This window comes from Lolium perenne, chromosome 2, assembly GCF_019359855.2.
Source record: "Lolium perenne isolate Kyuss_39 chromosome 2, Kyuss_2.0, whole genome shotgun sequence".
Lineage (NCBI taxonomy): Eukaryota > Viridiplantae > Streptophyta > Magnoliopsida > Poales > Poaceae > Lolium > Lolium perenne.
The window spans coordinates 285,841,271-285,863,300 of NC_067245.2; the positions used below are offsets into that span (position 1 = coordinate 285,841,271).

Consider the following 22,030-nt stretch of genomic DNA (forward strand, 5'->3'; position numbering starts at 1 on the left):
TTCACCCAACATGCTGCTTGTCTTATGGGAGAGACACCTCTAGTGAACTGTGGACCCCGGTCCAATTCTCTTTACTGAAATACAATCTCCTGCAATACTTGTTCTACTGTTTTCTGCAAACAATCATCTTCCACACAATACGGTTAATCCTTTGTTACAGCAAGCCGGTGAGATTGACAACCTCACTGTTTCGTTGGGGCAAAGTACTTTGGTTGTGTTGTGCAGGTTCCACGTTGGCGCCGGAATCCCTGGTGTTGCGCCGCACTACATCCCGCCGCCATCAACCTTCAACGTGCTTCTTGGCTCCTCCTGGTTCGATAAACCTTGGTTTCTTTCTGAGGGAAAACTTGCTGCTGTGCACATCATACCTTCCTCTTGGGGTTGCCCAACGAACGTGTGAAATACACGCCATCAGTACGCATCATACCTTCCTCTTGGGGTTCCAAACGGACGTGTGCTTTACCGTCACAAGCAGCTACTTTGTTGGCGCCGTCGTCGGGGAGGAATCAACACTCCATCACCATCACACGCTATCAGGCGTCCAGAGTCTGGTCAGCTCATGCAGTATAAGTACCCGAGGAACACATCACACGAGCAAAAAAACGCGCAGAACCCTTTGGGTACCTCTCCGAAGAACCCGCAAGGAGATTGATATGGGCACGGAGGCCTATGTGGAGCCCAATTTCACGACTCCACCAAGCTAGGTGGTACGCCATCGAGGATTGAGGAGTGACACGCTAGGACGACCTATGCCATGTAATAATTAAGTCTAAGGTTGTGCCATTCATTCTATGTTAGGAAATAATGTAGCCAGGTCATGTGGTGGGCCAATTAAGGTTAAATTAGTGTTGTGTTTGGTTTTGGGCCTGTCCAAACCAAACCAGGTCAGGGCCCATGTGGGGCGCCCCAGCCTAGCAAGGCTGGCCGGCCACTTCCCCTCATATAAGGAGGTGGAATGGCTAGGGTTTAGGATAGTTCAAGTTTAGTCTCAAGATTAGGGTTTTCCCCATTGCGTGTGTTCACGTGTATCATCCCTCCGGGGGTACGGTGCTGCCATTTATCTATATTATCTGCCGCGAAGGTTCTTGTGTTCATAAAGGATTGTCTAGCTCAGGTTTGAGGCGTATCGATTCATCGGTCCGTTGCTTGCTGGATTCGTTCCCTCTTCTCCAGGCTGCGTTCATCGCGTTGTTGGGAGGATTTAATACCCCAGGTTCTCGCTGTGAAAGATCGTACATCAAGTTAGGAGGGTCCAGTGGGTTGCTCCCTTATCATGTGCAAAAAACAATGCGCAGAACCCTTCGGTTATGTAGCGACCCGGAAAAATACCCCTATTAGATTTGTTTGTTATTTTTATTTTGTGCATAATCATGGCATCATGCATGTTTTGAACCCTAAATTTATTTTTATTAAACCCTATTTTATTGCTAAAACTATTCTCCTATTTTTATTCTAAATAATAGTCATTCCTTTCTCTGGTTAATTTCTGGTCTAAAACTATTTTAGAAATGGTTTTAAAACTAAATAGGAAAATAATAAACAAACCTTTTATAAGAAAAAGAGGGAGAAGACCTCCCACCGGCCAGGCCAAAAACCAGCCCAGCCGGCTCCTCTTCCAAAGCCCATATCCTCAGTCCTTTCTCTTCAGCGACCCAGCCCATCAAAGCCAAGCTAATCTCTACAGCTACGACATGCTCTTCCTCCTGTACGGCAATCATCGGAGCGGTGCCACGTCGATCGGCAGCTTGATGGGACGGCCACCATGCACCACACCTCTCATATAAATCCCCACCTAGCCCTGGAACCCTACCTAGCATCCCTCCTTCCTTTCTCCTAGCGCCGCCACTCCTCTTTTTTCCATTCTCTTCGTTCTCCCGCTAGCCACAGCAACGTACGCGAGCAAGCGCTCGTCTCGTTCACCTCCGGCCGCGTCGCCGCGCTGCTGTGTCCCGCGTCTCCGCCTCCAGCGCGTCAAGCGTCTACGCCGCGGCCACGTCTGCGTCTCTCCGTCGACCAGAAACTGCCTTCGTCGCCTCCATCTCGAGCTCGCGCCACTGCACGCTTCATCGAGACCTCGTCGTCAGGGACTCCGTCGCCCCAGCACGCGCCGCCGCAACCGCGTCCGCAGCAGCCTCCAACCGTCGCCGTCCGCTCCAGGAGCTCATGCTCAACGCCTCTGCTCTCCGACGTCTCCGTCGCGGACATCATCGACCCAGCGCGACGGCCAGGCGCTGCACCACGTCTCTGCGTGTCCGCTGGCAGTCGCTCGTCCCGGCCTTCTCCATCCTCGCCTCAAGGTCGTCGTTCCCATCTGCTTCCATGTTGGCCAAGTCCAAGGCGTGGCTTTTCCTGGTGAGAAGCTGCGCATCATCTAATCCTTTGACAAGACCACGTACGCAGCGTATTGCTATACTGCTTGCTTCTCCTTTGTGGCAGCTGTATTCGTTTTCCGTCCCAGGCAGACACCTGATGTTTTGCGTTTGTTCTCGGTGTCAATGGCAGCTGGATCTGCGTCACCATATTGTTGCTCGCCGGCCGGCCAGATCTCCATCTTTGGCTCGCTCAAGAAGTGTCGCCGCCGCCTTGGAACAACGGCAGCAGCGTAGCCAGCTGGTACGATCCCTGTGCCTATCGATCAGGACTCATGATCAAATCCCGTGGCAGCCAAATAAAATAATCAACCTTTTCTTTTCTCTCTTGCCATGTGAACCGGAGGTCCCACCTGTCATTGGTTGCAGCTAGTGTTCCCTTCGGTGAGAAACGCCTGCAGTACCGCTGTCCCAATCAGCATCCAGTCAGCGTCTGGGCCCCGCGCGTCAGGCTCTGTGGCTAACCCCTGATCGGTATAAAACGGCATTTCCCTTTCTCTGTTTTTCTGATAAATTCCAGAATAAGTGCCAATCTTGCAAAATTCATATCTTTTAAATCGTTTATCGAAATGCAAAGAATTTTATATGAAAATTGCTCAGAAAAATGTGCTGAACATGAATATGTCATCCATACATCTGTTTGCATCTCGCATCATGTCATGACGTGATAGTTTGTGCATTTCACCTCACATAACATGCGGAGTATTTTGGATATCCACCTAAGGTTTTCCCCGCTCCGTTTAATATTGAAGTAGATCACCCTGCCATGTATATGCCATGCTAACCAACCATTAAATTTATCGGTAGGAATGCAACTCCAACCTAATTTGTTTGTCCGGGGTTCTGACTCCGCTTAAATTGGATAAGTGCATCGCATCATCTTTGCCATGTCATGCATATCATCTTGATCATGCTGGATCTTCTTTATCCGTAGTAGTAAGACTTGCATACGTTGTGTGTGTTCCAGCATCTGCTTCTTCCCGGATAGGATTGCGAAGTGGTGTGGTGAGATACGACAAGTTCTCCGGATGTCCCTCGGCAAGCTTTAACAGGCAAGCATTTCCCCTATACTCCTGCCCCTGCAGAAGTCGCTCACCTATTTTATTTTGCCTTCTCCCTCATGCTATCCTTAAGTTGCGTTCTTGTCACGTGTCCCTTCCACTTGTTACCTCAAGCAGCCCATATTGCCACCACCAACCACCAACCTCCTACAGCTATTGTTTGGTTATCGGGTCTGCCTTGCGAGTCGTAGTGCACGCTAGTGCTTTTATATCTCGTTACCGTTAATGCTATCTTATCGGTTTATCTGTTGGGTAATCATGACACATGGTTTATGGTTATATCTATTGGAAGTATCATGGTTACTTGTTAATAATTGTTAAGCGGAGGCATCGGTGGGTCAGCTGATCATTTTGTGATGGCTCACTTGTGTTTCCTAAATATCTTAGGACCCCGAGTTCTTGTTATCTGTTCCGAGACTGAGCGCTCTAACCACACGTGGGTATGTTTCTGGGTCTCCCCTCGACCACTGCCGGAATCTACAGCTTTGTCCAGTGGCCACAACTAGTTTGCAATGTTTTACCATTTGTTGTTGCGTGTATGCCAGCTTGTTACTTATTTACTTTGGGAAGCCCCTGGGTGCCTTGTATCCCTTGTTTCTGGTATGCACGTATAGGTCGTGGAGCCTCTGCGAAGTGGTTTATCGCCCCAGTGTGTGTTTAAACCACCTAGCACGTTGACACACATAGCTAAGTCCGCTTCGGAGATACGGCCGGACTTCGATACGGGTTTAACTTAGTTAGGTGGCTTCCTGGACATTGTTGTCGTGAAGGAGAGTGCGAGTCGTGATTTCCACCTGTCGCAAGTGGTTTGATCGTGCGTGTGGGTACATTTGGGCAACCCCTGCAGGGTTAAATCTTATCGATAAGCCGTGTCCGCGGTTATGGACGACTTGGAGCTGTATGACTCGACCATAGACAACTTACACCTGTTGTTTATTAATAATAACTCGCGTAGTAAGTTAGTACAACTTCAATAATAAATGGTTAAAACTTGACAGCCGTGTGAGTGCCCTTGTAAGTACTTCCTTGCGAGGGGGGAACGCATCGGCTGTGTTATGTTTGTAGAGTATAGAACTGTTAGTTTATGCGCTCTCTTCCCTTCTCTGTTTAGACGAATATTGAAGAGTGTCTCTATAGGTTTTTAGTGCTTGCGCGCTGCCGCTTAACCCCACCATATTGCCTATGACGTTCCTCTTGCGTCCTCTAAGTCCCCTGCGTGCCTCAAGTACAAAGGACGACTGGTTGACGAATGCTTATACGTCTTGAAGCCTTGTTAAGTACGAATCCGTACTTATTGCTGCTTCTACGGGATATAACCGGGCAGGTATGAAGATATGTTCGATGAAGACGACGTTAGCGAGGTTACCCTTCCGGCTTGGCCTGGGCAGGGTTATGGACGCCATCGTTTATCTTCAGGACTCTTAGTCCAATTTGTATCTTGTCCGTACTCGGATGTATTTGATCTTCTGTATGATTTGGATCTTTGTAATGTATATTTGTATCTTGACTCGTTGGAGTCGTTGTTGTAATATATATGTTTCTTGTGGGCTCTATTGTAATCCTATTGTAATGTTACCTCTCGTGATTGATTCCACCCGCATCGCGTGCATGCTTCGGCGTGTACGAGGCGCTTGGTGGTGCGTCTCCTAAAATCGATATCGTGCGGATTTCGGCGGATTCGCTGGGATCCTCATGGTACCGGTTTTGGGGCGTCACAAGTTGGTATCAGAGCATCAGGTTGACGGTACCCCACTAGTCCAGCCTGTAGGATAACCTTGCCAACGGACGCTGTTGTGTCTAGTGTCAAAACTATTTTCTGAAAACTCGTTGGATAGATCTGATTAGCTCTATTTTTCTCCTTACCTCTATTCTTTCTCCTCTTATCTTTGCGAGTTTTGAGTCTTCTCTCTTATCTGAGTTCTCTGAGTCTTAGGTCTCTACGCGGGTTGGACGATCTTTGCCCCTCACCTAATAGGTCCGATCTTTGGAGGATTTTGATGGAAGCGCTTCATCAACAGCGGAACAACGACTTCTTGTTAGTAGTGTCGACCGATCAACATGGAGCAAGAATTCTTGTTAGTGGTGTCGAGATCAACACTTCGCCACAAAGAAGGTCCCACGCCAAGGTCGGGTGAAGATCAACGATGCGCAAGAAGATCCGATAGTTTAACCAACTCCCCCTTAGGTTGACGTGGGATCTCGGGGCGCGATCCCTTGTTAGTGGTGTCGATTGTAGCGACCCGGAAAAATACCCCTATTAGATTTGTTTGTTATTTTTATTTTGTGCATAATCATGGCATCATGCATGTTTTGAACCCTAAATTTATTTTTATTAAACCCTATTTTATTGCTAAAACTATTCTCCTCTTTTTATTCTAAATAATAGTCATTCCTTTCTCTGGTTAATTTCTGGTCTAAAACTATTTTAGAAATGGTTTTAAAACTAAATAGGAAAATAATAAACAAACCTTTTATAAGAAAAAGAGGGAGAAGACCTCCCACCGGCCAGGCCAAAAACCAGCCCAGCCGGCTCCTCTTCCAAAGCCCATATCCTCAGTCCTTTCTCTTCAGCGACCCAGCCCATCAAAGCCAAGCTAATCTCTACAGCTACGACATGCTCTTCCTCCTGTACGGCAATCATCGGAGCGGTGCCACGTCGATCGGCAGCTTGATGGGACGGCCACCATGCACCACACCTCTCATATAAATCCCCACCTAGCCCTGGAACCCTACCTAGCATCCCTCCTTCCTTTCTCCTAGCGCCGCCACTCCTCTTTTTTCCATTCTCTTCGTTCTCCCGCTAGCCACAACAACGCACGCGAGCAAGCGCTCGTCTCGTTCACCTCCGGCCGCGTCGCCGCGCTGCTGTGTCCCGCGTCTCCGCCTCCAGCGCGTCAAGCGTCTACGCCGCGGCCACGTCTGCGTCTCTCCGTCGACCAGAAACTGCCTTCGTCGCCTCCATCTCGAGCTCGCGCCACTGCACGCTTCATCGAGACCTCGTCGTCAGGGACTCCGTCGCCCCAGCACGCGCCGCCGCAACCGCGTCCGCAGCAGCCTCCAACCGTCGCCGTCCGCTCCAGGAGCTCATGCTCAACGCCTCTGCTCTCCGACGTCTCCGTCGCGGACATCATCGACCCAGCGCGACGGCCAGGCGCTGCACCACGTCTCTGCGTGTCCGGCCGCGATCGCTCGTCCCGGCCTTCTCCATCCTCGCCTCAAGGTCGTCGTTCCCATCTGCTTCCATGTTGGCCAAGTCCAAGGCGTGGCTTTTCCTGGTGAGAAGCTGCGCATCATCTAATCCTTTGACAAGACCACGTACGCAGCGTATTGCTATACTGCTTGCTTCTCCTTTGTGGCAGCTGTATTCGTTTTCCGTCCCAGGCAGACACCTGATGTTTTGCGTTTGTTCTCGGTGTCAATGGCAGCTGGATCTGCGTCACCATATTGTTGCTCGCCGGCCGGCCAGATCTCCATCTTTGGCTCGCTCAAGAAGTGTCGCCGCCGCCTTGGAACAACGGCAGCAGCGTAGCCAGCTGGTACGATCCCTGTGCCTATCGATCAGGACTCATGATCAAATCCCGTGGCACCCAAATAAAATAATCAACCTTTTCTTTTCTCTCTTGCCATGTGAACCGGAGGTCCCACCTGTCATTGGTTGCAGCTAGTGTTCCCTTCGGTGAGAAACGCCTGCAGTACCGCTGTCCCAATCAGCATCCAGTCAGCGTCTGGGCCCCGCGCGTTAGGGCTCTGTGGCTAACCCCTGATCGGTATAAAACGGCATTTCCCTTTCTCTGTTTTTCTGATAAATTCCAGAATAAGTGCCAATCTTGCAAAATTCATATCTTTTAAATCGTTTATCGAAATGCAAAGAATTTTATATGAAAATTGCTCAGAAAAATGTGCTGAACATGAATATGTCATCCATACATCTGTTTGCATCTCGCATCATGTCATGACGTGATAGTTTGTGCATTTCACCTCACATAACATGCGGAGTATTTTGGATATCCACCTAAGGTTTTCCCCGCTCCGTTTAATATTGAAGTAGATCACCCTGCCATGTATATGCCATGCTAACCAACCATTAAATTTATCGGTAGGAATGCAACTCCAACCTAATTTGTTTGTCCGGGGTTCTGACTCCGCTTAAATTGGATAAGTGCATCGCATCATCTTTGCCATGTCATGCATATCATCTTGATCATGCTGGATCTTCTTTATCCGTAGTAGTAAGACTTGCATACGTTGTGTGTGTTCCAGCATCTGCTTCTTCCCGGATAGGATTGCGAAGTGGTGTGGTGAGATACGACAAGTTCTCCGGATGTCCCTCGACAAGCTTTAACAGGCAAGCATTTCCCCTATACTCCTGCCCCTGCAGAAGTCGCTCACCTATTTTATTTTGCCTTCTCCCTCATGCTATCCTTAAGTTGCGTTCTTGTCACGTGTCCCTTCCACTTGTTACCTCAAGCAGCCCATATTGCCACCACCAACCACCAACCTCCTACAGCTATTGTTTGGATATCGGGTCTGCCTTGCGAGTCGTAGTGCACGCTAGTGCTTTTATATCTCGTTACCGTTAATGCTATCTTATCGGTTTATCTGTTGGGTAATCATGACACATGGTTTATGGTTATATCTATTGGAAGTATCATGGTTACTTGTTAATAATTGTTAAGCGGAGGCATCGGTGGGTCAGCTGATCATTTTGTGATGGCTCACTTGTGTTTCCTAAATATCTTAGGACCCCGAGTTCTTGTTATCTGTTCCGAGACTGAGCGCTCTAACCACACGTGGGTATGTTTCGGGTCTCCCTCGACCATCGCCGGAATCTACAGCTTTGTCCAGTGGCCACAACTAGTTTGCAATGTTTTACCATTTGTTGTTGCGTGCATGCCAGCTTGTTACTTATTTACTTTGGGAAGCCCCTGGGTGCCTTGTATCCCTTGTTTCTGGTATGCACGTATAGGTCGTGGAGCCTCTGCGAAGTGGTTTATCGCCCTTGATGTGTGTTTAAACCACCTAGCACGTTGACACACATAGCTAAGTCCGCTTCGGAGATACGGCCGGACTTCGATACGGGTTTAACTTAGTTAGGTGGCTTCCTGGACATTGTTGTCGTGAAGGAGAGTGCGAGTCGTGATTTCCACCTGTCGCAAGTGGTTTGATCGTGCGTGTGGGTACATTTGGGCAACCCCTGCAGGGTTAAATCTTATCGATAAGCCGTGTCCGCGGTTATGGACGACTTGGAGCTGTATGACTCGACCATAGACAACTTACACCTGTTGTTTATTAATAATAACTCGCGTAGTAAGTTAGTACAACTTCAATAATAAATGGTTAAAACTTGACAGCCGTGTGAGTGCCCTTGTAAGTACTTCCTTGCGAGGGGGGAACGCATCGGCTGTGTTATGTTTGTAGAGTATAGAACTGTTAGTTTATGCGCTCTCTTCCCTTCTCTGTTTAGACGAATATTGAAGAGTGTCTCTATAGGTTTTTAGTGCTTGCGCGCTGCCGCTTAACCCCACCATATTGCCTATGACGTTCCTCTTGCGTCCTCTAAGTCCCCTGCGTGCCTCAAGTACAAAGGACGACTGGTTGACGAATGCTTATACGTCTTGAAGTCTTGTTAAGTACGAATCCGTACTTATTGCTGCTTCTACGGGATATAACCGGGCAGGTATGAAGATATGTTCGATGACGACGACGTTAGCGAGGTTACCCTTCCGGCTTGGCCTGGGCAGGGTTATGGACGCCATCGTTTATCTTCAGGACTCTTAGTCCAATTTGTATCTTGTCCGTACTCGGATGTATTTGATCTTCTGTATGATTTGGATCTTTGTAATGTATATTTGTATCTTGACTCGTTGGAGTCGTTGTTGTAATATATATGTTTCTTGTGGGCTCTATTGTAATCCTATTGTAATGTTACCTCTCGTGATTGATTCCACCCGCATCGCGTGCATGCTTCGGCGTGTACGAGGCGCTTGGTGGTGCGTCTCCTAAAATCGATATCGTGCGGATTTCGGCGGATTCGCTGGGATCCTCATGGTACCGGTTTTGGGGCGTCACAGGTTACCTCCCCGAGGAACCCGTAAGGAGACGCAAAAACAACGCACAAAACCCTTCGGTTACCTGCAAGGAGACGTAACAGAGCCTAAGACGCAGGTCTATGGCTACCTCCTCGAGGAACCAACAGAATCCGCTGAAAGGACAATTATAATACATGTGCAAGCCTTACGGTCGCCTCCCCGAGGGACTTACAAGGAGACACATCAGAGCTTACATGTGAATCTTATGGTCACCTCCTCTAGGAGCCATCAAGAGAACACATATAGGACGCCTCTGGCATTCAAACCTTACGGTCACCTCCCCGAGGGACTAACAAGGAGTCACGTCCAGAGCTTACATGTAAAGTCTTACGGTTACATCCTCGAGGAACCAACAAGAACAGACATACAGGACACCCCTCGCGTGCAAACCTTACGATCGCCTCCCTGAGGGGCTAACAAGGAGTCACGTTCAGAGCCTACATGTAAAGTCTTACAGTTACCTCCTCAAGGAACCAAGAAGAACATGCATACATGACAACCCCACGTGCATCACACGTCAGAGCCTACATGCATATTCTTACGGTTGCCTCTCTGATGAACTAACAAGAACACGCATAACATGACAACTCTCCAGAGCCTACATGCAGATTCTTACGGTTACTTCTTTGAGGGACTAACAAGAACATGCATAACAACACTATTTCTCAGGTCCTACGTGCAGATGTCTTATGGTTGCTTCTGCCAAAAGCCAACAAGCAAGAGCACACAAACATATATTTGATTGGAGCCCACAAATGGAATCCCATGGTTATCTCCTTGAAGAACCAAAATGGGCAGGCATAGAGGATGATCTCTATATGATGAGCCTTAAGATTGCCTACCTGAGGGGCCAATAAGGATGAGCATTCTGAGCATCCTCCTCTAAGGACTACCCGAGGAACTTCACGGTCACCTTCACGAGGGACCTGCAAGTACGTCGAGGTCAGTACAACGGTGGCAGCACCCCTGATGAGCAGCGGAGTCGGCTTGGGGCCTGGGGGCTCATCCAAAAAAGCTGCACCGTCCCCAAACATACATCTAGCACCTAGTGAAGCCGGAGGCAGGGACCTCCCGCCACAGAGGCTAAGTGCTCACCCTCAACAGACCTTCGCTGACTCAAGGCTTGGCGATTATGCGTCTCCGCTTCTCCTAAGCATGTGGCCTAAGGACTCCGGGGCAATCCCCGTGAGCCATTATATTTACCCCAGGAGGACCTTTAAGCAGGTAGCAGCCCACACAACCAATGGCTAGCTCTCAAAGGCGTAGCCTCAAAGACAAATCAAGGAAAGAAGCCTCTTCGATGATGGGTAAAATACTCAGTGCTACCCTGAAATTGCAATTGCTCATAAGATAGAACTTAAAAGACAGCTACAACAGACACAACACATCGAGGAGCCTATGTCATTCGCCTTTTCGTTGATCCTAACTACGACAGTCGAAACAGAAGCCATGCTACATCAGATCGGGTGGTATAATTACGCGGCACCAGAGGTTAATCCACACATACACAGAGAAGTGTCCGCCCCCAAGGTAGTGGAATTGGAGGATGTTGCCTTTAGAGAACCCACTGTCGTGGATGAATCTGTCCCAGCCGGCGGCAAAGGACATCCTTCCGGAAGAGGAAACCTCGAGGCCCACGCCCCAATGGCATCCTCCCTTGGCATGAGATAAGGTGACCGACAGCGGCAGGATGTCAACCGAGCCAAGACCCGAATTCTCGGGAAGCGAGAGTCTCTCCCTCCAGCCGGGGAGACCGAGGATGACTCTTTGTATTGTATATTTTTATTCTTGACTCGTTGCAGTCATTGTTGTGATATATGTTTTATTGTGGGATCTATTGTAAACCTGTTGTAATGTTACTGCTCGTGGTAATTCCTCTTGCATCACGTGTGTGATTCGTCGCGCACATCGTGTAGGAGGGCGTCTCAGAATCAATATCGTGTGGATTTAGGTGGATTCGCTGTAATCCTCATGGTACCGGTTTTGGGGCGTCACAATACCTATTTGTCTTTATTCTGCCATGTTTAGTGACCTTTCATTCCAGATGTGGCCATACTTGGACTCCATGATACTCTGGCCATTGTGATTGGTCCAAGTATGGAAAAAACCTAGGGGCCCATGTCCTCTTTGCAGTTTGGAGGGAGAACTCAGACTCCCGAACGGTGCGCGGGTGATTAAAATCCACACTCTAATGCATGACACCACGAGCAAGTGAGAGCAAGCCAAATGAAGAAACGATGTCCTCTTGCATGATCATTCACATGTATTTAGCGACACCTGGAAAGCCCGGCCTCCGTGTTGGACACCACCTTGTGTAGTCCCTCCCAGCTCGTTCACTTGATAAATCCACTCAACATTATCATAACATGTACTTGTTTGCAAGTCCACCTTCCTCGACTGAAATTCCATGAACTCATCAACGTCTATGGGTACTCGCAATTTCGAGCAATTTCCTTCTTCGTCTCTTCGGTGTAATTCTGGAAATACACATTCAACTTCTAAAAGGTGTATTGAACTATTGTCGTCACTGGCAATGCACGGACACCCTTACCCACATTGTTGATGCATTCGGCCATGTTGCTTGTCATTTGACCGTACCTCCGCCCGTCCTCATCATAAGCTTGTGCCCACTTTACCCTAAAACTAAGGTGCCTCTCAAGAAACTCGTAACCACCTGGTTTGAGATTTTTGTTCTTGAGCAACCTATTGTACAAGAATGTGAAGCGGCGCTCGGAGTAAGCGAGGCAACAATCTTAAGGATGGTCAGACAACTCTTTGCTCTTACCTGCTGATACGTCTCAAACGTATCCATAATTTTTGATGATCCATGCTTGTTTTACACCAATTCATATGTGTTTTGTTTACACTTCGTTGCACTTTTGCATGATTTCCGGCACCAACCTATTAACAAGATGCCATGATACGTCTCCAACGTATCGATAATTTATTATGTTCCATGCTACTTTTATGATGATACTCACATGTTTTATACATACTTTATGTCATATTTATGCATTTTCCGGCACTAACCTATTAACGAGATGCCGAAGAGCCGATTCTTTGTTCTGTTTTTTGTTTCAGAAATCCTAGTAAGGAAATATTCTCGGAATTGGACGAAATCAACGCCCAGGATCTTATTTTTCCATGAAGCTTCCAGAAGTCCGAAAGGGAAACGAAGTGGGGCGACGAGGCGCCCACACAACAGGGCGGCGCGACCCAGGTGCTGGCCGCGCGGCCCTAGCGTGTGGGGCCCTCGTGGCGCCCCCTGACCTACCCTTCCGCCTACATAAGCCTTCGTCGATAATAGTTCCAGTACCGAGAGCCACGATACGGAAAACCTTTCAGAGACGCCGCCGCCGCCAATCCCATCTCGGGGGATTCAGGAGATCGCCTCCGGCACCCTGCCGGAGAGGGGAATCATCTCCCGGAGGACTCTTCACCTCCATGGTCGCCTCCGGAGTGATGTGTGAGTAGTTCACCCCTGGACTATGGGTCCATAGCAGTAGCTAGATGGTTGTCTTCTCCTAATTGTGTTATCATTGTTAGATCTTGTGAGCTGCCTAACATGATCAAGATCATCTATTTGTAATGCTATATGTTGCGTTTATTGGGATCCGATGAATATGTAATACTATGCTATGTTGATTATCAATCTATTGTCTATGTGTTGTTTATGATCTTGCATGCTCTCCGTTATTAGTAGAGGCTCTGGCCAAGTCGTTACTTGTAACTCCAAGAGGGAGTATTTATGCTCGATAGTGGGTTCATGCCTCCATTAAATATGGGACAGTGACAGAAAGTTCTAAGTTTGTGGATGTGCTGTTGCCACTAGGGATAAAACATCAATGCTATGTCTAAGGATATATTTGTTGATTACATTACGCACCATACTTAATGCAATTGTCTGTTGTTTGCAACTTAATACTGGAAGGGGTTCGGATGATGACCTGAAGGTGGACTTTTTAGGCATAGATGCATGCTGGATAGCGGTCTATGTACTTTGTCGTAATACCCAATTAAATCTCACAATACTCATCATAACATGTATGTGCATGGTCATGCCCTCTTTATTTGTCAATTGCCCAACTGTAATTTGTTCACCCAACATGCTATTTATCTTATGGGAGAGACACCACTAGTGAACTGTGGACCCCGGTCCATTCTTTTACATCAAATACAATCTACTGCAATTCTCGTTCTACTGTTTTCTGCAAACATCATCATCCACACTATACATCTAATCGTTTGTTACAGCAAGCCGGTGAGATTGACAACCTCACTGTCACGTTGGGGCAAAGAAATTTGGTTGTGTTGTGCAGGTTCCACGTTGGCGCCGGAATCCCCGGTGTTGCGCCGCACTACACTCCGCCGCCATCAACCTTCAACGTGCTTCTTGACTCCTACTGGTTCGATAAACCTTGGTTTCTTACTGAGGGAAACTTACTGTTGTACGCATCACACCTTCCACTTGGGGTTCCCAACGGACGCGTGCTGTACGCGTGTCACGCCACAGTGCCAGTTCCATGTTTTCTGCTGTTTTTGTATTTAAGAAAAGTTGTACAGGAAATATTCTCAAAATTGGACAAAACAAAAGCCGAAGTCAGTATTTTACCGAAACGAAGAGGAAATCTAGAAGGGGGCGAAGAGGCGCACCAGGGCACCCACACCACCCCTAGGCGTGGCCTAGGGCTGGCCCGTGCCTGGGGTAGGTGTGGGGCTCACAGGCGCCCCACCGACCTGAATCCTCCACCTATTTATACATCTTCTCGGGAAAACCCTGGATACCTGAGCCTCCATCCACGAAAAGTTTCATCGCGGCCGCCATCGCCGAACCCATCTCGGGGGGTTCTGAAGCTCTTCCCAGCACCCTGCCGGAGGGGGAAATCATCGCCGGAGGCATCTACATCACCATGCCCGCCTCCGAAGTGATGCGTGAGTAGTTCATCCCTAGACTATGGGTCCATAGAAGTAGCTAGATGGTTGTCTTGTCCACCTTGTGCTTCATGTATCGATCTTGTGAGCTGCCCTGCATGATCAAGATCATCTTTACGTAATCCTCTATGTTTGGTTTGTTGGGATCCGATTAATGTTTAATACTTTGTTGAAATTGATTATATATTCATGTCATATGTTATTTGTGATCTTGCATGCTCTCCGTTGCTAGTAGAAACTCTAGCCACGTGGACACTTGTGACTCCAAGAGGGGGTATTTATGCTCGATAGTAGGTTCACGCCTCTAGTTTCCTAGGAGAGTGACTTTATAACTTCTAAGGTTGTAGATGTGCTATTACTACTAGGGATAACCCAACAATATTTTATCCAAGGGTAATTCTATTATTTACTTTACACACATTGTTTAATGTGATAGTCTGTTGCTTGCAACTTTATACTGAAAGGCGTGCGGACGCTAACTTGAAGGTGGATTATTAGTCATAGTTGCAGTTGGATTACGGTCTATGTATTATGTAGTAATTCCCATATTAAATCTCATAGTAATCGTCTTGTCATGTATTGATCGATATTCTGTCAATTGCCCAGCTATAATTTGTTTACCCAACATGCTATTTCTTTATGGAGAGACACCTCTAGTGATATGGACCCCGGTCTTATTTCCTTTAGTGATAAATTCAACTGTAATCCTGTTCTATTTACTTTATGCAAACATCTCCTTCCATTCGATACGTCTAATCCTTTGTGTTCAGCAAACCGGTGAGATTGACAACCTCACTGTAAGTTGGGGTAAAGTATTTGGGTTGTGTTGTGTGCAGGTTCCATGTTGTTGCTGACGCCGGTAGTGCGCCCTGCCACTAGTCAGCCAGCAACACCTTCAGAAGTCACGCCTTTCTCCTACTGGTCGATTAAACCTTGATTTCTTACTGAGGGAAAAATTGCTACTGTGCTCATCATACCTTCCTCTTGGGGTTCCCCAACATCGTGTTTGCGTACTATGAGCGCATGCCAGCAAGACTTTTTCTGGCGACGTTGCCGAGGAGAAAGAGGATTTCTGCAAGGGGAGTCTCTTATCTTCAATCTCTTTACTTTGTTATAGTTTTCTTAGTTTACTTTACTTTGTTTTGTTTGCTTCTATTATATCAAAAACACAAAAAATAGTATACTTTTATAGTTGTCTTTATATCTAAAACACAAAAAAATAGTTTCTATTATAGTTGTTATTTCTGTTTCTTAGTTTTAATTCTGCTAAAATGGGTTCCGTTGAAAATACAAAGTTGTCTGACTTTACTAGCACCAACAATAATGATTTTATTTGTACACCTATTGCTCCACCTGCTCCCGAAGGAGCCTTCTATGAAATTAAACCTGTGTTATTAAATCTTGTTATGAAAGAGCAATTTTCTGGTGTTAGTACTGAAGATGCCGCTTCTCATCTTAATAATTTTATTGAACTTTGTGAGATGCAAAAATGTAAGGATATAGATGGTGACATTATAAAACTGAAATTGTTTCCTTTCTCTTTGAGAGGTAGAGCTAAAATTGGTTGCTATCTTTGCCTAGAAATAGTATTGATTCTTGGGTTAAATGCAAAGATGCTTTTATTGGAAAATATTATCATCATGCCAAGATTATATCTTTGAGAAGTGACATAATGAAATTTAGACAATTTGATAATGAACATGTTGTCCAAGCTTGGGAAAGAATGAAATCTTTGGTAAAGAATTGTCCCACTCATGGACTAACTACTTGGATGATCATCCAAACTTTTTTATGCAGGACTAAATTTTTCTTCAAGAAATCTCCTGGATTCAACTGCTGGAGGTACCTTTATGTCCATTACTTTGGGGGCTGCAACTAAATTACTTGATGATATGATGATAAATTATTCTGAATGGCACACCGAGAGAGCTCCACAAGGTAAGAAGGTAAATTCTGCCGAAGAATCCTCCTCCTTGAGTGATAAGATTGACAATATTATGTCTATGCTTGTTAATGGTAAAGCTCATGTTGATCCAAATAATATTCCGATAGCTTCTTTGGTTGCTCAAGAAGAGCATGTTAATGTGAATTTCATTAAAAACAACAATTTCAACAACAATGCTTATAGGAATAATTTTGGTAGCAACAATTATAGGCCATATCCTTATAATAATGGTAATGCTTATGGAAATTATTATGGTAATTCCTACAACAATAATAAAAGTGCACCCTATGATCTTGAAGTCATGCTAAAGGAATTTATTAGTAAACAAACTACTTTCAATAAAACTGTTGAGGAAAAGCTTGGCAAAATTGATATTATTGCTTCTAAAGTTGATATCCTTGCTCATGATATTGATTTTATTAAACTAAAAGTTTTGCCTCAAGATGTTACATAAAGTAAAACTTTGAATGCCATTCAAGTTAGAATTGATGAAATGTTAGGATGTTAGCGGAATTGCATGTTAGGTGGGAAAGAGAAGATGAAATTGCTAGAAATAATAATTTAACTAAAGTTTATACCATCACCACCACCAGTAGTAATGAAATTTCAAATGCTAGCCACTCTCCTACTATTAATGGTAGAGTAAATGGTGAAGGAAAAGTCCCCGCTCCTCCTACAAAATTGCCTAAAACCACTGAAACTGCTCCTGATAAGTGGGCTGAAATTTTTCGGAGTATGGGAGACAAGATTCCTTTTACCTTTGATAAAAATGAGTTTTATTTTCATGATTGCAATATCTATGAAGTAATTAAGTTCTTACAAAAGCTTGCCAGAAGTCCTAATGCTAGTGCTATAAATATGGCTTTTACAAAGCACATGACAAATGCTCTTATGCAAATGAGAGAGGACAAATTAAAACGTGAAGCCTCTATTCCTAAAAAGTTAAAAGATGGCTAGGAGCCCATCATTAAGATGAAAATATATGGTTTTGATTGCAATGCTTTATGTGATCTTGGTGCAAGTATTTCTGTTATGCCTAGAAAAATCTATGATATGCTTGAATTGCCACCGTTGGAAAAATGTTATTTGGATGTCCATCTTGTTGATATTGGTGCAAAGAAATCTTTGGGGAAAGTTGATAATGTGCTTATTATGGTTAAAAATAACCTGGTCCCCGTTGATTTTGTTGTTTTGGATATTGAATGCAATGCTTCTTGTCCGATTATATTGGGAAGACCGTTCCTTAAAACAGTTGGTGCTTCTATTGATATGAGAGATGAGATTATTAAATATCAATTCCCGCTCAAGAAAGGTATGGAACACTTCCCTAGAAAGATAAAGAAGTCATCTTATGACTCTATTATTACACAAATTGTGATGTTGTTGTTTCTTTACTTGATAATATTTGATGCTCACATTTTTACTGCGCCTAGCTGAAAGACGTTAAAGAAAAGCGCTTATGGGAGATAACCCATGTTTTATTTACAATAAATTTTATTTTTGTTGAGTCTTGGAAGTTATTACTACTGTAATGATCTCTCCTTATAATTTTTATTTGTGTTTGTGCCAAGAATAGCCTCTAATAGGAAGAAAGTAATGTTTGGAGAAGTTGTTGTCCTGAAAACATATTCTGTGATGTTACCATAAAAATTCGTAAAAATAGCCAGAGCATAATGTTGAGCTGTAATTTTGTACTCATATGCCCCAGGTTATTATCTAACTTTCATTAGTTGACCACTTTTCGAAACAAGCAACAGAGAATTTTCGGAAATTTCGATTTTTACCTGCTGTTCTGTTTTGACAGATTTCTGCACTATTTGCATTCGCCTCTTAAATCTCTTTCTTTTTGAGTTATTTTGATCAGAGAACTATTTGAAAGGTTGCTACATTATCTTATGCTTTAATAGATGTTTGATATATATTAGTATGGAACACAAGTGAGTTCGTTTATTTTGATTGTACTAATGCTGCTAATAAAGAATTGTGTGAAGTTTTTTGTATAAAGGAAGTTTTCAAGTGTGGGGAGAGAAGAATGATGTGATGGGATGAAGAATGGACAAAAGCTCAAGCTTGGGGATGCCCCTGCACCCCAAGACATATTCAAGGGGTACAAGTGTCAAAGCTTGGGATGCCCAACCCTCTTCATCAACAAAGCAACAGGTCATCTCTCCATGCGCTATATTTTTATTGCTTCATACGCTATGTGTTGTTCTTGGAGCATCTTTATTTTTGTTTTTGTGTTGTTTTGTTTGCTGTAGAATATGTTGGATCCCGGAACATTTGTTTTGGAGAAAGACCCGCTCCTTTTTAATTGCATAGAACGCTCTAGTTTTCGTTGTTAATGTTCTGCGAGTGTTCTAGTTTTCTGGTACTGCGTTTAGCTCTTGTTCTTTCACTTGAATTTTATTCAGAGAATGTTACTATTCTTTATTTGTGTATGATTATATCCCTGGTACATAATGAATTTCATCTCTGAGAGTTATTTCAAATAAGTTGATTGGTGTTGGATACGAGTAAAATATTTCATAACTACAGTGATGCAAATGGAAGCTTGTCTAGACTGTGGCATAGACTTTGGCATGTCATGTTGGATGTTATTCTAGTCATATGCTTAGTATTAATTGTTTTAGCATGATTTGTTTCAAATGGCAGAGAGTGCATAATGTGTCATTAAAAGAATCATGTGTTGTTTCTATCATAAAAGCATAGTATTGTGGTATTCTCCTTTGATGCTTTGTTGGGTTCACTTGGCGCATGCTTATACCATGTTATGACTATAACCAGACAACTAAAGCCTCTATGACCATTTAGTTTTTTATTTTTAATATCACTTTATGCTTTGATTGATAATGTTTTGTCGATATGCATGATTATGGCCATTATTGCTCTCTTAGTTGGTTTCTTCCAATCTTCTTGCTAGCCTTCACATGTACTGAGTATGAGCTCTACTCGTGCATCTAACCACCAAAAACCAAAGTTTACAATTGGTGTCCACCATATCTACCTATATGTGGTATTTCACCGCTACTCTAAAGTAAATTGTTCGTGTGCTACCTTTAAACCTTCAAAAATAATCATCTATTTTGTGTAAATTATAACTCATGGGAAAGTAGTCTAAAAACTATTGTGGCAAGTATTATGCCATATGCATTATTAGTTCTTATAAGTTGCTTGTTGTGTGATAACCATGTTGTCATGGGGAACACCATCAATATGCTTTTGTTGAATATCATGTGAATTACTATGCATGCTCATCTTGTTTTAAGTAAGGGAGATTTACCATGAGTTGCAAAGGCTTGAGTATGCATATTGTTAGAGAGGAACATTGGGCCGCCAACTAAAGCCATGTTCACATGGTGGAAGTTTCAGCTGGCAAAAGTCCAAATATCTGTTGTCCTTGCTTTCCCGGTATGGATGTCCAAAAAAGTTGAGATTCATCAAAATTGAGAAATCAAATGAGATCCATCTCCTAAGGACCTTTGTACAGGAGGCAAGGAGGTGCCCCTTTGTGACACTTGGTTAAAACATATGTCTGTGATGAAAATCCATGGAAGTCCAAGCTAATGAGGACAAGGTGTGAGCACTATTGGTATATTATGCATGAGGCAAGCAAACTTATAGGAATTAATTATGCATAACCATACTATTTATCACTACCGTTTACATAAGTAGCACCTCTCAAAATAAATATTTTCAACACTCCTATTGCTTTCAAAATAAAAAGCTCTAGCACATGGGTAATCCCTGCTTCCCTCTGCGAAGAGCCTTTCTTTTACTTTCATGTTGCGTCTCCACCTTCTAGTTTATGCACCAATTAACAGAGCATAGTTGTCATTCTTAGTGCAATGTGCATAGTGCCAAAATTATTATTGATTTATTCATGATTGTGCTATTGCTTGCTCTCAAATTATTTGTATCTAGTCACCTCTTAAACTTTGAAGGTGTCCTTGCATTTATGTTTTGTTATAACATAAGGACATGTTGAGTACCACTTTATTATGTTTACTCTATGATTATAAACACACAGTTGCTTTCAGTGCACTATTATTCATGATCCTTTGTTTGAGTTACTCTTCATGTTATAACAAGGTTGCTAAGTTCAATTGAATTATATCTATCATGCCTATGTTAGAGTACTTAGATCCCAACTCACACTGCTTTACATGCTTGATCAGGATTGTGTTGGCTTCATGTAACCTCGAACATTATTTTGTTATCACTTACCTACTCGAGGACGAGCAAGAGTTAAGCTTGGGGATGTTGATACATCTCAAACGTATCTATAATTTTTGATGCTCCATGCTTTTTTTACACCGATTCATATGTGTTTTGTTTACACTTCGTTGCACTTTTACATGATTTCCGGCACTAACCTATTAACAAGATGCCACAGTGCGAGTTCCCTGTTTTCTGTTGTTTTTTGTATTTCAGAAAAGTTGTACAGAAAATTTTCTTGGAATTGGACGAAACAAAAGCCGAAGTCAATATTTAACTGAAACGAAGACGAAGTCCGGAGGGGGATGAAGAGGCGCACCAGGGCGTCCACACCACCCCTAGGCGCGACCTAGGGCTGGCCCGCGCCTAGGGTAGGTGTGGGGCCCACAGGAGCCCCACTGACCTGAATCCTCCTCCTATTTATACATCTTCTCGGGAAAACCCTAGATACCCGAGCCTCCATCCACGAAAAGTTCCGTTGCGTCGCCATCGCTGAACCCATCTCGGGGGGTTCTGAAGCTCTTCCCAGCACCCTGCCGGAGGGGGAAATCATCGCCGGAGGCATCTACATCGCCATGCCCGCCTCCGAAGTGATGCGTGAGTAGTTCATCCCTAGAGTATGGGTCCATAGAAGTAGCTAGATGGTTGTCTTCTCCACCTTGTGCTTCATGTATCGATCTTGTGAGCTGCCAAACATGATCAAGATCATCTTATGTAATCCTCTATGTTGGGTTTGTTGGGATCCGATGAATGTTGAATACTATGTTGAGGTTGATTATATATTCATGTCATATGTTATTTGTGATCTTGCATGCTCTCCGTTGCTAGTAGAAACTCTGGCCAAGTGGACACTTGTGACTCCAAGAGGGGGTATTTATGCTTGATAGTAGGTTCATGCCTCTAGTTTTCTAGAAGAATGAATTTATAACTTCTAAGGTTGTAGATGTGCTGTTGCTACTAGGGATAACCCAACGATGTTTTATCCAAGGGTAATTCTATTGTTTACTTTACACACATTGCTTAATGTGATAGTCTGTTGCTTACAAATTTATACTGACACTACAAGAAGACCCACTCTACAACAACAGATTTATGTGTATCTAAATACCAATATAGGCGTTGCTAGCTAGTTTACCAACAGATAAAAATGCGTTGCGTTTTTGGGCGTTGCTAGGGTATAATGCAACGCATATACCTGCGTTGGTAACCAATGGAATTAGCGTTGCAAGATAGCTACAGAATCCAAGCAACTGTTGTATGCGTTGGTGGAAGCATCCTATATGTTTTGAAAATTCTCAAGATCAACAATTCAATTTTTTCTGGATTATTTCATCGCTCTTGGGGATGGTAGATTTTTCCCCCGGACATAATATAGTTCATCCGAGACACATCACAAGTAAATCATAAAATACAAATGTA

At 44.3% G+C, this 22,030-nt stretch overlaps 1 long non-coding RNA gene across 2 annotated transcripts; it reads left to right on the forward strand.

Annotated features, from left to right (window-relative positions):
* The first annotated feature begins 1,535 nt into the window (after positions 1-1,535).
* LOC127329463 (uncharacterized) lies at positions 1,536-5,005 on the forward strand. Of its 2 annotated transcripts, none has more exons than XR_011752735.1 (4): positions 1,536-2,392; positions 2,503-2,843; positions 3,337-3,421; positions 4,755-5,005. It is a non-coding gene; the product is annotated as an uncharacterized lncRNA (long non-coding RNA). The 2 variants fall into 2 exon arrangements; XR_011752736.1 differs by having other exon boundaries at positions 1,537-2,352.
* Positions 5,006-22,030: the final 17,025 nt, after the last annotated feature.